The sequence below is a fragment of the Amblyraja radiata genome, chromosome 2, assembly GCF_010909765.2.
Source record: "Amblyraja radiata isolate CabotCenter1 chromosome 2, sAmbRad1.1.pri, whole genome shotgun sequence".
In the NCBI taxonomy this organism is placed as follows: domain Eukaryota; kingdom Metazoa; phylum Chordata; class Chondrichthyes; order Rajiformes; family Rajidae; genus Amblyraja; species Amblyraja radiata.
The window spans coordinates 117,474,235-117,491,706 of NC_045957.1; the positions used below are offsets into that span (position 1 = coordinate 117,474,235).

Sequence of the window (17,472 nt, forward strand, 5' to 3'; positions counted from 1 at the left end):
TGTGAAAAAGTGTTTCCTCGTCTCCGTTCTAAATGGCTTACCCCTTGTTCTTAAACTGTGACCCCTACTCCCCCAACATCGGGAACATGTTTCCTGCCTCTAGCGTGTCCAAATCATTAATAATCTTATATGTTTCAATATGATACCCTCTCATCCTTCTAAATTCCAGAGTATACATGCCCAGATGTCTTCTTTCTACACAGCCGAGATAAAGATTAGATTCAAGAAGTATGAGTAGCTTTGACTGTTCACCTAAGCTTAGATCACTTATATTCTACGGAGAGATGTTGCAAATTAATTTGGATGGTGAATGATTCAAAGATACAGCAAGGACACAGGCCCTTCGGCCCACCAAGTCCATGCTGGCCATCGATCACCCGTTCACATGTAGTTTAGTTTACTTTAGAGATGTAGCGTGCAAACAGGCCCTTCGGCCCACCACGTCCATGCCGACCAGCGATCCCCGCACACTAACACTATCCCACACACACTAGGGACAGTTTACAAATTTACTAGCCAATTAGCCTACAGACCTGTAGGTCTTTGGAGCGTGGGAAGAAACCGGAGCACCCAGGTAACAGGGGGAACATACAAACTCAGTACAGACAAGTACCCATGGTCAGGATCGAACCCGGATCTCAGGCGCTGTAAGGCAGCAACTCTACTGCTGCGCCACCGTGCTGAATATGTTCTATGGTGTCCCACTTTCATAGAGTCATAGAGTCACATACTGTATAGAACAGGCCACTCAGCCCATCTTGCCCACAACAACCAACATGTTCCAGCTACACTAGTCCCACCCGCCTACGTTTGGCCGATATCCCTTTAAACCTGGCCTATCCATGTACCTGTCTAAATGTTTCTTCAACGTTGCGATAGTCCCAGCCTCAACTACCTTCTCCGGCAGCTTGTTCCAGACACCCACCTCCCTTTGTGTGAAAAAGTTACCCCTCGGGTTCCTATTATATCTTTCCCCCCCACACCTTAAACCTATGTCCTCTGGTTCTCGATTCCCTTCCTGTTATACATAAGCCTTTTTATCTCCAGGAGCATAAGACTGCCATGTTTCTTGGCTAATTTACCAACCAGCTGCAGTTGGGACCTGTGATTATATCACAGACCTGGTGTGTCGGTTGACCAACAATTATGTCTAATTCAGGAGAAAACTCTTTTGATTTTGCCCGCTGCGAACGCAAACATCAAAGAGAGTATTTTAACCGGATTCGGTTGTGGCTATTGTATAAATATTCCTTCGCCAATCATCTGAGACTGGACCAAATAGATAACGGATTAATTCCTCAGGCGTATTTTTACACATTTACAATCTCATCACAAGGGGGACCAGAGGAATAGATCGGGTGGACGCGCAGTCTCTTGCCCAGAGGAGGGGAATCGAGGACCAGAGGGCATAGGTTTAAGTTGTGGGGGGAAAAGATTTAATAGGAATCTGAGGGGTACGATTTTGACACAAAGGGTGGTGGGTGCATGGAACGAGCTGCCGGAGGACGTAGTTGAGGCAGGGGCTATCACAACATTTAAGAAGCAGTTAGACAGGTACATGGATAGGACAGGTTTAGAGGGATATGGACCAAACGCAGGCAGGTGGGACTAGTGTAGCTGGGATATGTTGACCGGTGTGGGCAAGTTGGGCCGAAGGGTCTGTTTCCACGCTGTAATTATAATCGTAATCATAATTTGCTTATTAGCTAAGTATGTTTTGCAACATATGAGGAATTTGATTTGCCAAACTGTCATACCAATAAAAAGGCAACAAAACACACAAAATACATTTTAACATATACATCCACCACAGTGACTCCTCCACATTCTTCACTGTGATGGAAGGTGAAAAAAAAGTCTCTGCCTCAACTACTGGCAGTTTGTTCCATACACCCACCACCCTTTGTGTGAAATAGTTATCCCTCAGGTTCCTATTAAATCTTTCTCCCCTTAACCTTAAACCTATGACCTGCGTCTGCCCGATCTATTCCTCTCATGATTTTGAACACCTGCGCTCCAAGGAATAGAGTCCCAGCCTGCTCTAGCTATGACCCTCAAATCCTGGCAACATCCTCATAAATCTTCTCTGCCCCCTTTCCAACTTGACAACATCTTTCCTGTAACATGGTGCGCAGAACTGAACACAATACTCTAAATGCGCCCTCACCGCCATCTTGTACAACTGCAACATGACCTCCCAACTTTTATGCTCAATACTCTGACAGATGAGGGCCAATGTTCAGGATATTGCCTTTTGTATTCAGCCACCCAACAGCAGGTGGAGTGCTGTATGCATGCAGCAATGGTCCAAATAAAGGGAAGGTAGCACGGTGGTGCAGCGGGTGAGTTGTTGCCTCACAGCGCCAGAAGCCCAGGTTCGATCCTGACCACGGGTGCTGTCTGTACGGAGTTTGTACATTCTCCCCGTGACCTGCGTGGTTTTTCTCCGGGAGCTCCGGTTTCCTCCCGCACTCCAAAGATGTACAGGTTTGTAGGTTAACTGGCTTGGTACAATTGTAAATTGTCCCTAGTGTGTGTGGGATAGTGCTAGTGTGCGGGGATCGCCGGTCGGCGCGGACCCGGTGGGCCGAGGGGCCTGTTTCCGCGCTGCATCTTTAAACGAGGCAAGAATTTAATAAACCACTTTCCCCTCAATTAATGGGAAGAGTCAACTGTGCATTCTGATTTTCGGAATTGGTTGGATAAACCACAGTGTATTCCCATTGCTTCAGGTCAATCGCTTGGAGACTATTTGTAAATTCCAGCTAATCTCTTCACTGGCATTATCATTCATCTGGGCAGGCAGTCATATCTGGGTAAGCTTTTCATTCCATGGAAAATGAACCGGATGTGGATTTACTGGTGCAGTGCGAGATAAACTATCCGCCTCAGACAGGATCTTGTGGTATAATAAACGATAATTCATCTTTTATTTCTCTCCCTATCTATAATGATGAATACATCTCTTATCCATTGTAAAACCTGGTGATCATTTACTATGTTGCAGAAGGCAATTAACCTACAAGCCTGTGTCAGCAGGAATTACAGAAGCTGGTTTAAACCGAAGATGGACACAAAAAGCTGGAGTACCTCAACGGGTCAGACAGCATCTCTGGAGAGAAGGAATAGGTGACGTTTCGTTTCGGGTCTGAAGAAGGGCCTCGACACGAAGCGTCGCCTATTTTCTCCAGAGATGCTGTCTGACCCGCTGAGTTACTCCAGCATTTTGTGTCCCTCTTCAACGTACGAACCTATGCGTCTTTGGAGTGTGGGAGGAAACAGGAACACTGGTTGGAGAAGTGTGAAAACGCACACACCTCCAGATTCAGGGACAGTTTCTTCCCAGCTGTTATCAGGCAACTGAACCATCCTACCACAACCAGAGAGCAGTGCTGAACTACTATCTACCTTATTGGTGACCCTTGGTCTATCTTTGATCGGACTTTATCTTGCACTAAATGTTATTCTCTTTATCATGTATCTGCCGATTGTATCAGGGCGGTCATGGTGGCATGGCGGTAGAGTTGCTGCCTTACAGCGAATGCAGCACCGGAGACCCGGGTTCGATCCTGACTACGGGTGCTGTCTGTATGGAGTTTATATCTGTGACCTGCGCGGGTTTTCTCTGAGATCTTCGGTTTCCTCCCACGCTCCAAAGACGTACAGGTTTGTAGGTTAATTGGCTTGGTAAATGTAAAAATTGTCCCTAGTGGGTGTAGGATAGTGTTAATGTGAGGGGATCGCTGGTCGGCGCGGACACGGTGGGCCGAAGCTGTATCTCAAAACTAAACTAAACTAAATGTATTGGCTTCCTGGCGACTGGTTAGCATGCAACAAAGAAAGCTTTGATCGGACTTTAGTGGCTTTAGAAAAACGTTATTCCATTCGCCATGTATCTACACACTGTAAATGGTTCGATTGTAATTAGATTAGATTAGATTAGATTAGATTCGGTTTATTGTCATTCAGACCTTTCGGTCTGAACGAAATTTTGTTTCCCTGCAGTCATACATATAATTTAAAAAAAATGGCAAAAACACACAATCAACACAAATCTAACATCCACCACAGTGAGTTCACCAAACACCTCCTCACTGTGGTGGAAGGCAAAAATCTTAAAGTCTCTGTCTCTTCCCTCTTTGTTCTCCCTCTGCGCCGAGGCGACGGTTCAAACTCCGCTGCTGTTGCTGCCTCCGCCGCAACTCCAGGGCCGAGTCGGGTCTCCGCCGCCGCCGCTGCCACTGCCGCCGCCACAGCTTCGGTGCCGAGTCAGGTCTCCGCTGCTGCCGCTGCCGCCGCCGCCGCCACAGCTTCTGTGCCAAGCCGGGTCTCCGCTGCCGCCGCCGCCCCCGCTACAACTCCAGGGCCGAGTCGGGTCTCCGCCGCCGCCGCTGCCGCCGCCGCCGCCACAGCTTCGGTGCCGAGTCGGGTCTCCTCCGCCGCCGCTGCCGCCGCTGCCGCCGCCACAGCTCCAGGGCCGAGCCGGGTATCCGCTGCTGCCGCTGCCGCCGCCACAGCTCCAGCGCCAAGCCGGGTATCCGCTGCTGCCGCTGCCGCCGCCACAGCTTCGGTGCCGAGTCAGGTCTCCGCCGCTGCCGCTGCTACAGCTTCGGTGCCGCCAGCTCCGCCATTAGGCCTCAGCGCAGCCGGAGACGGGGAATACGACCGAAGAAAAAGTCGCATCCCCCCGAAGGAAGAGACCAAAGCATGTTTCTCCCACCCCACCCACACACATACACAACTTAATAAAACAAAATTAACTAAGACATGACAAAGAACAAAACGAAATAAAAAAAACAGACGGACTGCAGGTGGGCCGCAGCTGTTAAGCCAGCATGTATTGTCTTTCCGCTGACTGGTTAGTGCGCAACAAAAGCATTTCACTGTACCTCGGTACACGTGGTAATAAACTAAACTGAAATTAAACGAAACACCCGGAGTAAACCCACGCGGTCACGGGGAGAACGTACAAACTCCGTACAGACAGCACCTGTAGTCAGGATCGAACCCGGGTCTCTGCGGCTGTGAGGCAGCAACTCGACCGCTGCTCCACCGTGCCACCTTGTAGGTTCCTGTAGTATAATAAGTAATAATCAATCTTTCATTTCTTGCTCCTATCTATAATGATAGATATAATATGGGAGAGTGAACGCTGGCGCGTTAAGCTGCTGCTGCTCTCTCTTTGAATTATGTGTTGTTGATGTCCCTACTATTTTTTTTTGTTTTTTGTTTTATTCTGCTTATATGTTTTGTAATCTGCTTATTAAATTTTGTAAGGCGTCCTTGAGTCTTTGAAAGGCGCCTATAAGTATAATGTTAATAATAATAATAATAATAATAATAATAATAATAATAATAATAATAATAATAATAATAATAATAATATAGATAGATATAATCCTATCTTTTGCAAACACTGATGAAAATTGGGCGACTTTTTAATTTCACCCGACACATCATTTTATAAAACCTGGGATAAATGGAAATAGAACAGCCAGAGTTTTAATGACTAATATTATTTACTTTTATAACACATTGCTTTGACATTTGTAAGGACTTTTCAAAAATTCTCACGCCAATTAAATTCAAGTGAAATAACTTTTGCGTTTCAGACACTAAAATGATAATATTACTACAATGGACAATAGGTGCAGGACGAGGCCATTCAGCCCTTCGAGCTAGCACCGCTATTCACTGCGATCATGGCTGATCATCCACAATCAGTACTCCGTTCCTGCCTTCTCCCCATATCCCCTGACTCCGCTATCTTTAAGAGCCTAATCCAGCTCTCTCTTGAAAGCATCCAGAGAACCGGCTGGTTCTCTGTAATGTTATGTAGTAGTTTAATTTAGTTTAGAGGTACAGCGCGAAAACAGGCCCTTCGGCCCACCGAGTCCATACTATCCTACAAAATAGGCGGCATGGTGGCGCAGCGGTAGGGTTGCTGCCATACAGCGCCAGAAACCCAGGTTCAATCCTGACCACGGGCTCTGTCGTTACGGAGTTCGTACGTTCTCCCCGTGACCTGCATGGGTTTTCTTCGGGATTTCGCCCACACTCCAATGATGTGCAGATGTGTAGGTTAATTGGCTTGGTGTAATAGTAAATTATCCCCAGTGTAAACGACTGAATGCAGGATAGTGTTAGTGTGCGGGGAGATCGGTGCGGTCTCGATGGGCCGAAGGGCCTGTTTCCACGCTGTGGCACTAAATTAAACTAAACTAAACTGAAACTAAACTAAAACTAAAACTCCACAGTAAACCGGCTCAAGTGGTATTCCACATTTTGTGAATTAATTTCCGTAAAAGCTCACAAATTGATTTGGTAAATTACACTCATTATTAAGCTCCAGTTCTTAAAAGCCCCTTGATCTGTTCCACTGCTTATTGTGCACTGGTGCATGATAGTGTGCCTAAAAATCAATTAAGCGGTGCTCAAAAACAATCGCTGTTTACAGGCAGCGCCTTTAAGTTCCTCGAAAATGACTGGTCACAGAAAACAGTTGCAATGAATTTCCTAGAAGCGATTGTTATTCTCTTAGTATTTTACACCACTGTGGCGCAGCGGTAGAGTTGCTGCCTTGCAACGCCAGAGACCCGGGTTCGATCCCGACTCTGGGTGCTGTCTGTACGGAGTTTGTACATTCTCCCTGTGACTGTGTGGGTTTTCTCCAGGTGCTCCGGTTTCCTCCCACACTCCAAAGATGTACAGGTTTGTAGGTTAATTGGCTTTGGTATCAATGTAAATTATCCCCAGTGTGTGGGGTAGTGTTAATAGACAATAGACAATAGGTGCAGGAGTAGGCCATTCGGCCCTTCGAGCCAGCACCGCCATTCAATGTGATTATGGCTGATCATCCACAATCAGTACCCCATTCCTGCCTTCTTCCCATATCCCCTGACTCCACTATCTTTAAGAGCCCTATCTAGCTCTCTCTTGAAAGTATCCAGAGAACCGGCCTCCACCGCCCTCTGAGGCAGAGAATTCCACAGACTCAGTGAGAAAAAGTGTTTCCTCATCTCCGTTCTAAATGGCTTACCCCTTATTCTTAAACTGTAGCCCCTGGTTCTGGACTCCCCCGACATTGGGAACATGTTTCCTGCCTCTAGCGTGTCCAAGCCCTTAACAATCTTATATGTTTCAATAAGATGCCCTCTCATCCTTCTAAACACCAGAGTGTACAAGTCCAGCCGCTCCATTCTCCCAGCATATGACAGTCATTCTATTCTATTGTGCTGCATGGGAAGTCAAATTCCACTGCACCTTAACTGGTGCATGTGGCAATAAATGTGAACTTGAACTTGAACAGAGCACCTGGGGAAGACCCACGCAGGTCACTGGGGAGAACCTCCAAACTCTGTGCAGACAGGAACAGCGGTCGGAATTGAACCCGGGTCTCCGGCGCCGTGAGGCAGCAGCCAGCATTGACTCGATGGGCTGAAGGGCCTGTTTCCATGCTGTCCCTCCCTCCGATCTAAACTGAGTACATTCAACAGCATCGACTGTCCCTGCAACGTGCTTGTTGGATAGCAAGTTGTTAGAAGTCGTCAACATCTCATTTTGTTTTTCACGGGAGCTCCAGCGCGCTTTAGGTGACGCTGCCTGTTTACAATCGACAGCTAATGTCAACCTGCGCCCATGTGGGATGTTAACGGATGTGGAATAGAGATGAAGGGACGCGGTGGAAGATACGGATTAATAACCTTGCCTCATCACCAAGCATAATTGGCCCTGTCGCAGCTGCGCCTGGTAATTATGTGGCGCTAAGAAGCATCACTAGAACGCCGTTGGGTATCGTGTGTCAGTTTCATGTTATTAGGCAGCCCTGAAATTCAAAGCTTCTTAACAAAGTCTGGGTTGAATTTCAGCTGCGTCAGGAAGGAACTGCAGGTGCAGGTTTCATACCGAAGATAGACGTAAAGTACTGGAGTAGCCCAGTGGGCCTGGCAGCATCTCTGGAGAATAAAAAAAATAGGTGACGTTTGGATCGAGACCCTTCTCAGCGGGTCAGGCAGTATCTGGAAATAAATAGGGGGCGTTTCGGGTCAAGATTTCTTCTGCAGTCTGAAGAAGTTCAAGTTCCTCAGTCTGAAGAAGGGTTTCGGCCCGAAACGTCGCCTATTTCCTTCGCTCCATAGATGCTGCTGCACCCGCTGAGTTTCCCCAGCAATTTTGTGTACCTCCAATAGACAATAGACAATAGGTGCAGGAGTAGGCCATTTGGCCCTTCGAGCCAGCACCGCCATTCAATGTGATCATGGCTGATCATCCCCAATCAGTACCCCGTTCCTGCCTTCTCCCCATATCCCCTGGCTCCGCTATTTTTAAGAGCCCTATCTAGCTCTCTCTTGAAAGCATCCAGAGAACCTGCCTCCATCGCCCTCTGAGGCAGAGAATTCCACAGACTCCCTGTGAGAAAAAGTGTTTCCAATCTCTGTGAGAAAAAAACGTTGCCTATTTCCTTCGCTCCATAGATGCTGCTTCACCCGTTGAATTTCTCCAGCATTTTTGTCTACCCAAGTTCAAGTTCAAGTTACATTTATTGTCACATGCAGCAATTGGTGCAGTGACATTTCAGTCTGAAGAAGAGTCTCGACCTGAAACGTCACCCGCTCCTTTTCTCCAGAGGTGCTGCCTGACTCGCTGAGCTACTCCAACATTTTGTGCCACGCTTTATCTGACTGAGTTTATTGTTTTTTAGTGAAACGATGAAACTTTCGAAAGGTTTAAATACCGTTTATGTCTCGCAAGCATCCTGTTGAAATTATGCGTAGCCAAACTAGCCAAGAAATCTACAGTGAAAAGGTTTTGTTGCGTGTCAACCAGTCAGTGGAAAGACAATACATGATTACAGTCGAGCCGTCCACAGTGTACAGATTCATAATAAAAATGAATCGCATTGAGTGAAACGTTAGGAGAATGGGGTTAGGAGGGAGAGATTGATCAGCCAGGATTGAATGGCGCAGTAGACTTGATGGGCCGAATGGCCTAATTCTACTACTATTCCTTATGACCTTGTGAAAGATAAAGTCCAGTAATGTTTAGCAAAGGGAGAAACGGGGTACTGATAGTGGATGATCAGCCATGATCGTATTGAATGGCGGTGCTGGCTCGAAGGGCCGAATGGCCTACTCCTGCACCTATTGTCTATAAAGTTTGCTTGAAGATAATCCGAAGGTCTTCAATGAGGTAGATGGTGGGTCAGGATCACACCTTTTGGACTTTAGACTTTAGAGATACAGCGTGGACACAGGCCCTTCGGCCCACTGACCCATGATCACCCCCAACACTAACACCATCCTACACACTCGGGACAATTTACAATTTTACCTAAACCTATTGACCTACAAACCTGCACGTCTTTGGGGTGTGGGAGGAAACCGGAGCACCCAGAGAAAACCCACGCAGGTCGTGGGCAGAACGTGCAAACTCCATTCAGACAGCACCCGTGGTCAGGATCAATCCCGGGTCTCTGGCGCTGTGAGGCAGCAACTCTACCGCTGCGCCACCGTGCCGCCCCAAAGTTGTTGCTAGGACAGTTGGGATGATAGGATAGGGTTGTGCGGGATATCAAGGTCACGGTAAGCTGCGTTTATCGCACAACAAACCAAATGACCCATCACCCATAGATGGTGATTTCTCAGTAGGCAGGAGAATGGGGCTGTGAGGGACAGATAGATCAGCCAGGATTGAATGGCGGAGCAGACTCAAAGGGCCGAATGGCCTAATTCTGCTGTGATAACTTATGAACTTATGTCTTTTCTCATGGTAGACAAAAATGCTGGAGAAACTCAGCGGGTGCGGCAGCTTCGATGGAGCGAAGGAAATAGGCATCCTTTTGGGTCGAGACCCTTCTTTTCTCATGTAAGGTGACCAAACCTTTTTCACACAAAGGGTGGTGGGTGTATGGAACAAGCTGCCAGAGGAGGCAGTTGAGGCTGGGACTATCCCATCGTTTAAGAAACAGGTCAGACAGGTACATGGATTGGACAGGTTTTGGAGGGATATGGACCAAACGCGGGCAGGTGGGACTAGTGGGTAGCTGGGATATTGTTGGCCGGTGTGGGCAAGTTGGGCCGAAGGTCAATAGACAATAGGTGCAGGAGTAGGCCATTCGGCCCTTCGAGACAGCATCGCCATTCAATGTGATCATGTTTCCTCACTCTATGACTATAAAACTGAGCTCACACGAGTTATTTCCACGCTGTCGTTATGCAGGCTGCTGGTTCAACGCCGTTAGGTTTGGACGCCGTGGAGGAGAGTCATTTGTTGCAGGGGACAATAGCAGGGGACGATGTGCGCTTATCTCCCTTTCCCAGCCGCGTCCCCGTCACCACGGGAATATGAATAAGTGCCAGGCACCCTCCCCTCTTGCCCGTCATTATCAAACGCGGCTCCGGGACAGGCTCCTGTGCACGCCAAGCAGTGTTGTTCGAAAATAAAAAAAGCCCACAAGACACACGGCCCGGGTCTTAAAGCAGTGGGAGCAGAAATGGTGCTGGGAACGGTGAAGTGCTTCAGGACAATGGGGACGCTACTCTGAAGAAGCACAACAAACACACAGGCGACATGGTGATATATATATCCAGGTTGGTGCTCTGTTGACGGCGACAAGCGAGAGGTGTTTTATTCTATCTGTTCTGCGGTGAATTGACTGGAGAGGAGAGAGAGAGATATATGCAGGGGAGAAATATTGAAACGCAGGGCAGACAGAATAACCAGGGGTGGACAAAAATGCTGGAGAAACTCAGCGGGTGAGGCACTGCTGAGTTTCTCCAGCATTTTTGTCTACCGTCGATTTTCCATCATCTGCAGTTCCTTCTTAAACAGAATAACCAGAGGGGGGGGGTCGTTATGGTAACAACAAGCATCTTATGACCAGACGTGCAGTAATCAAGGATAGCGACACAAGATCTCTCAAATGACAATACTTTTTCTCACAGAGAGTTGTGAGTCTGTGGAATTCTCTGCCTCTGCAGGTTCTCTGGATGCTTTCAAGAGAGAGCTAGTTAGAGCTCTTTAAAATAGCGGAGTCAGGGGATATGGGGAGAAGGCAGGAACGGGGTACTGATTGGGGATGATCAGCTATGATCGCATTGAATGGCGGTGCTGGCTCGAAGGGCCGAATGGCCTACTCCTGCACCTATTGTCTATTTTTTTCAATTGATTTGTCCTGCAGTGACAAAAACAGCGACAAAGATCTCTTAAATTACCGGTGAAAAGGGGAATAATTTTGAGGCTATTCCTTGCCCTGTGTAATAGGCTCCTGTACCACAGCATATAGAAACAGAGAAAATAGGTGCAGGAGGAGACCATTCGGCCCTTCGAGCCAGCACCGCCATTCAATGCGATCATGGCTGATCATCCACAATCAGTACCCCGTTTCCTGACTTATCCCCATATCGCCTGACTCCGCTATCTTTAAGAGCTTTATCCAGCTCTCTCTTGAAAGCTACCAGAGAATTGGGCTCCACTACCTTCCGCGACAGAGAATTCCCCAGACTCACAACTCTCTGTGTGAAAAAGTGTTTCCTCGTCTCCGTTCTAAATAGCTTACCCCTTATTCTTAAACTGTGGCCCCTGGTTCTGGACTTCCCCCAACATCGGGAACATGTTTCCTGCCTCGAGCATGTCCAAACCCTGAATAATCTTTTGTTTCAATAAGATTCCCTCTCACCCTTCTAAATCCCAGAGTATGCAAGCCCAGCCGCTCCATTCTCTCAGCATATGACAGTCCCGCCATCCCGGGAATTAACCTCGTGAACCTACGCTGCACTCCCTCAATAGCAAGGGAGGGATATGTGCCAAACGCAGGCAGGTGGGACTAGTGTATCTGGGACATGTTGGCCGGTGTGGGCAGGTTGGGATGAGGGGCCTGTTTCCACACTGTATCACTCTATGACTCGATCACTCTATACTGTAAATGCTTGCCTGTGTTGCTCCACCTCACTTACTCGGTGTCCACAGCACTTTCTGTATTTATTGCAGATTGTTGTGATTTTCCGTAGCATCTGATTCCAATTCCTTGGTCCAATCTTCGACCAGCGTTTTAGGGCTATGTTTTGTACCCACGCATGATAGGTATGGTGGCGCAGCGGTAGATCTGCTGCCTTACAGTCCCGGGTTCCATCCCCGACTACGGGTGCTGCCTGTACGGAGTTTGCACGTTCTCCCGTTGACCTGCGTGGATTTTCTCCGGGTGCTCCGGTTTCCTCCCACACTCCATAGACGTACAGGTTTGTAAATTGTCCTCAGTGTGTGTGGGATAGTGCTAGGGTAGGCGGAGCTTCTTGACCGGCACGGGCAAGTTGGGGCCGAAGGGCCTGTGTCCGTGCTGTGGGCCTATTTCCACACTGTACCACTATGACACTATCACTGACACTATGACATTAACTCTATTATTGATTGGTGTTAGTTCACGTGAGCGATCTTTTGGTGCCAAATTACTTTGGTTGGGTGTTCCAATAACATGTTTCTACGCTGGCACCTATTATTTCATCCAGCGTTAACTGTCTGCAAGATTTTCATGCTGGTAATGAAAAAATAGAAATATAATATATTTAAGGATGATAAAACCACTGATGCCAAACACTTCAGCACATTACCTGTCCTATCCAATTGTAAGTTGAATAGGTCTTCTTCGCTTTTATCAATTTGTCCTTGACTATTCCAAATAATCATACCACATTGGATGAAAAAGCTACTTCCAGCATCTTTAGTTTAGTTTAGCTTAGTTTGGAGATACAGCGCGGAAACAGGTCCTTCGGCCCACCGAGTCCGTGCCGACCAGCGATCTGCGCACACTAACAATATCCTGCACACGCTAGGGACAAGATTCTTGATTAGTAAGGGTGTCAGGGGTTATGGGGAGAAGGCAGGAGAATGGGGTTGAGAGGGAAAGATAGATCAGCCATGATTGAATGGCGGAGTAGACTTGATGGGCCGAATGGCCCAATTCCTCTCCTATCACTTATGAACAAGAACATTGAATATAAATGTGTTTCTTTTGTCCAATTTAGGCCAATATATGGGATGTCCCGGCTAATACGGGACAGTTGGCAACCCTAATTTGGGGGTATTAGCTACAAGCAGAGGTTGGATAAACTGGTATTATTTTCTCTAAAAGATATGAGACAGAAACAATAGTGCTAATTAAAAGGCTTTTAGATAGGCATATGGACATGCAAGGAAGTTAGGGATATGGATCATGAGTTTAGGCAGATGAGATTGGTTTATCTTGACATCATGTTTAACACAGTCATTATGGGCCGAAGGGCACGTTCCCGTGCTGTGCTTTCCTATGCCTTATGGTGGAACTCAACATTCCAGATACTCTCCTTCCACACCACTCCATTTTACCACTGTGTAGGAAGGAACTGTGCAGATGCTGGTTTACACCGTAGATAGACACATAAATGCTGGAGTAACTCAATGGGACAGGCAGCATCTCTGGAGAGAAGGAATGGGTGACGTTTCAGTGTCTGAAGTAGGGTCTCGGCCCCCAAAACGCACCCATTCCTTCTCTCCAGAGACGCTGCCTGTCCCACTGAGTTAAGGGGCTGTCCCACTTGGGCGTCATTTGCACGTAATTTACGCGACATCATTTACACGTCACGACGCACGACGCATGCATCGTGCCGCGCACGTGATGCGTGCATGGTGCGCATTACGCGCGCATGGTGCGTGGTGACGTAGGCAGTGACGCACGATCGCGCACGGCGCTCCAGGGTTTTGGGATGTACATAATCTTTGCGCGCCATCTGCGTGACACGCAAATGACACCTAAGTGGGACAGGCCCTCTACTCCAGCATTGTGTGCCTATCTCCCTTTTCCAGTTTGGTGTAAAGGTAAGGACTTCCATCCTGAAAGATGAAGGGACTGTTTTGCAATATCATTTCTTCATGCAATATCATTCAAGAAGGATAACACAGATGCACGGGAAAATGCGCGGGAAAATCTTTAGTTTGATTGAAGATGGAGGTTTATCTCACAGATACAAGACAGAGTTTCTTTTTTTTCCACAATTCTTTGCATCATCATCATCATCATTGAAAACATTAGCAACGCAGTGACGCTGGTTTCCGACGGGAACGGTGACGAACCCACCATACATCTCTGTCCAGTTCCTGCGGACTTCCGCCGCTGGAAGTATAGGATTTTGATCTGTGTGTTCTTTATCACGTTCCTTACAAAGCTATGTACGACAGTGATCACAACTTCTACAGAAGTGTGGATGGCCGTTTGCTCGCTAGGAGCTCATCCGTCCTTTGACAGGTCTTGTTTTTGGTCCTGCTGGGGGTCCACAACCCCCTCCTCACCCGGCAAACCAGGTGGGGGAGACGGTTTAGTCGCCGACTATCCGACCATGGAGCAGGTAGCAAGGGATCACATGGTACCCGTGGCGGGGGGAACTCCCCCCGACCTGACCTGAACAATCCTTTGCAGTTTTGAGTGTTTATTTCCAATATCAAAATCACATAATCTAGGATAGACACAAAATGCACGTGTAACTCAGCGGGTCAGGCAGCACCTCTGGAGAGAAGGAATAGGTGACGTTTCGGGTCGAGACCCTTCTTCAGACAGCATATTTTTCTCCAGAGGTGCTGCCTGACCCGCTGAATTACACCAGCACTTTGTGTCTATCTTTGGTGTAAACCAGCATCTGCAGTTCCTTCCTATACATTTTGTCCGCTCATTTGCAAAATCTCCTCAAGGTACGTTCTCCTCCTCTCTATGAAGTCTGAAGTCCGAACTGAAACATCACCTATTCCTTTTCTCCAGAGATGCTGTCTGACCCGCCGAGTTACTCCAGCATTTTGTCTCTATAGAGTCATAGAGTCATACAGCGTGGAAACAGGACCTTCAGCCCAAATTGCTCACACTGGCCAACATGTCCCAGCTACACTAGTCCCATCTTTCCTCATTTTGCCCATATCCATCCAAACCTGTCATATCCATGTGCCTGTCTAACTGTTTATTATACATTGGGATAAAGCACCTCCAGGCTTTGTCATGACGTATGTTGAGAAGTTTATCATGGTATTTCCGTGGTAACTGGCTTGGGAGGAGGATTAACACTAAAGTTCAAAAGCACGCAGTGGCAACAATGGTCTCGGCCGGAGTTATGCCAGTCCATTATTGCTGCAGTAGATGATAGTTATGAACTCAACAAGTTCACAAGTTATAGGAGTAGAATTAGGCCTTTAGCCCCATTGAGTCTACTCCGCCATTTAATCATGCCTGATCTCTGCCTCCTAATCCCATTTTACTGCCTGCTCCCCATAGCCCTTGACACCCGTTCGAATCAAGAATTTGTCTATCCCTGCTTTAGAAATATCCACTGACTTTGCCTCCACAGCCCTCTGTGGCAATGAGTTAAGAAGCTCCTCCTCACCTCCTTTCTAAAAGAGCACCCTTTAATTCCGAGTCCTGGACTCTCCCACCAGTAGAAACTTCCCCCCCACATCCACTCTATCTCTGCCTTTCGTTATTTTTGGCTGTGTTGAGCCTTGACAACTGAGGGCCTAAAGGTAATGCGGATTTGCAAAGAAAAGCAAGATGGAGTCAAACACAACATACTGAATTGGTACGGTATACCATACCAGTAATTAATTTGACAAGGTTCCACATGATAGAAACATATAGAAACATAGAAAATAGGTGCAGGAGGAGGCCATTCGGCCCTTCGAGCCAGCACCGCCATTCACTGTGATCATGGCTGATCATCCCCTATCAATAACCCGTGCCTGCCTTCTCCCCATATCCCTTGACTCCACTAGCCCCTAGAGCTCTATCTAACTCTCTCTTCAATCCATCCAGTGATTTGGCCTCCACTGCCCTCTGTGGCAGGGAATTCCATAATTTCCTGCATCTAGCTTGTCCAGTCCTTTTATAATTTTATATGTTTCTATAAGATAGAAACATAGAAACATAGAAAATAGGTGCAGGAGTAGGCCATTCGGCCCTTCGAGCCTGCACCGCCATTCGATATGATCATGGCTGATCATCCAACTCAGTATCCCATCCCTGCCTTCTCTCCATACCCCCTGATCCCTTTAGCCACAAGGGCCACATCTAACTCCCTCTTAAATATAGCCAATGAACTGGCCTCAACTACCTTCTGTGGCAGAGAATTCCACAGATTCACCACTCTCTGTGTGAAAAAAGTTCTTCTCATCTCGGTTTTAAAGGATTTCCCCCTTATCCTTAAGCTGTGACCCCTTGTCCTGGACTTCCCCAACATCGGGAGCAATCTTCCTGCATCTAGCCTGTCCAACCCCTTAAGAATTTTGTAAGTTTCTATAAGATCCCCCCTCAATCTTCTGAATTCTAGCGAGTAGATCCCCCTCATCCTTCTAAACTCCAGTGAATACAAGCCTAGTCTTTTCAATCTTTCCTTATATGACAGTCCCGCCATCCCAGGGATCAATCTCGTGAACCTACGCTGCACTGCTTCAATCACAAGGATTAGGAGACCAAAATCAAATTAGGAGACCAAAACTGTACACAATACTCCAGATGTGGTCTCACCAGAGCCCTATACAACTGCAGAAGAACCTATTTACTCCTATACTGAAATCCTCTTGTTATGAAGGCCAACATTCCATTAGCTTTCTTCACTGCCTGCTGTACCTGCACGCCAACTTTCAGTGACCGGTGTACAAGGACACCCAGGTCTCGCTGCACCTCCCCCTTACCTAACCTAACCCCATTGAGATAATAATCTGCCCCCTTGTTTTTGCCGCCAAAGTGGATAGGCTTCTCTGGAAGGTTAGATCCCATGGGATCCAAGGAGAGATAGCTGACTGGATAGAAAATTGGCTTCATGGAAGGATGCAGAGGGTGATGGTGGAAGGTTGCTTCTCCATACTTGGACAAGTACATGGATAGGAATGATTTAGAGAAGAAAATAGGAATTAACCAGATTGACACTCAGAGACACAAACAAGATGAAGACTCTTTGTTATATAGAGATGGGGCAAACGCAAACAAATGGGACTAGCTTAGATTAGTCAGCTGGGATGATTTGGGCGGAAAGGCCTGTTTCCATCTGCCGTCACCGATCAACTGGACTCTGACAACTTCCATTCATTTTCCAGACACACTTTATTTACTTGTGCACTAGGAGAGAACATAGTCCCAGTTACTGTACTAATCTGAAATTCCAAGTAGACTTTTTGTACAGATTTTGACCCTTAAAATTGTCCGCACATTCTAACTTTTTATCATCAACTAGACTAAGTTGGGTCCCAGCATCACACGGGAGGGCTGGTCCCCCAACGCAATATTCCACCTATCCACCAATTCCAATATTGGTGGCCAGTGGGTGGGGGGGCTTTCTGGAGCGCTAGTATGGGTGTTGTAGGCTGAAGGGACTGGTTTCCAGAGGGCTAGTATGGACATTGTGGGTCGAATAGATTCTTGGGCTGGCGGCTCAGTCACTCAACCATATTGTGCTGGCAGCTCACTCA

General features: G+C 47.4%; 1 protein-coding gene across 4 annotated transcripts in view; it reads left to right on the forward strand.

The window, feature by feature from the left end:
- ripor2 (RHO family interacting cell polarization regulator 2) overlaps positions 1–17,472 on the forward strand; it is a 174,341-nt gene that overhangs the window by 11,504 nt on the left and 145,365 nt on the right. Inside the window, exon 1 of one of the 4 annotated variants that reach the window (XM_033014219.1) lies at positions 10,397–10,589. The exons of the other annotated variants lie outside the window; for them this stretch is intronic. The gene's annotated coding sequence lies outside the window, so the exon portion shown is untranslated. Of the gene's footprint in view, positions 1–10,396; positions 10,590–17,472 lie in introns of those variants that run through there. 4 annotated transcript variants of the gene reach the window in all.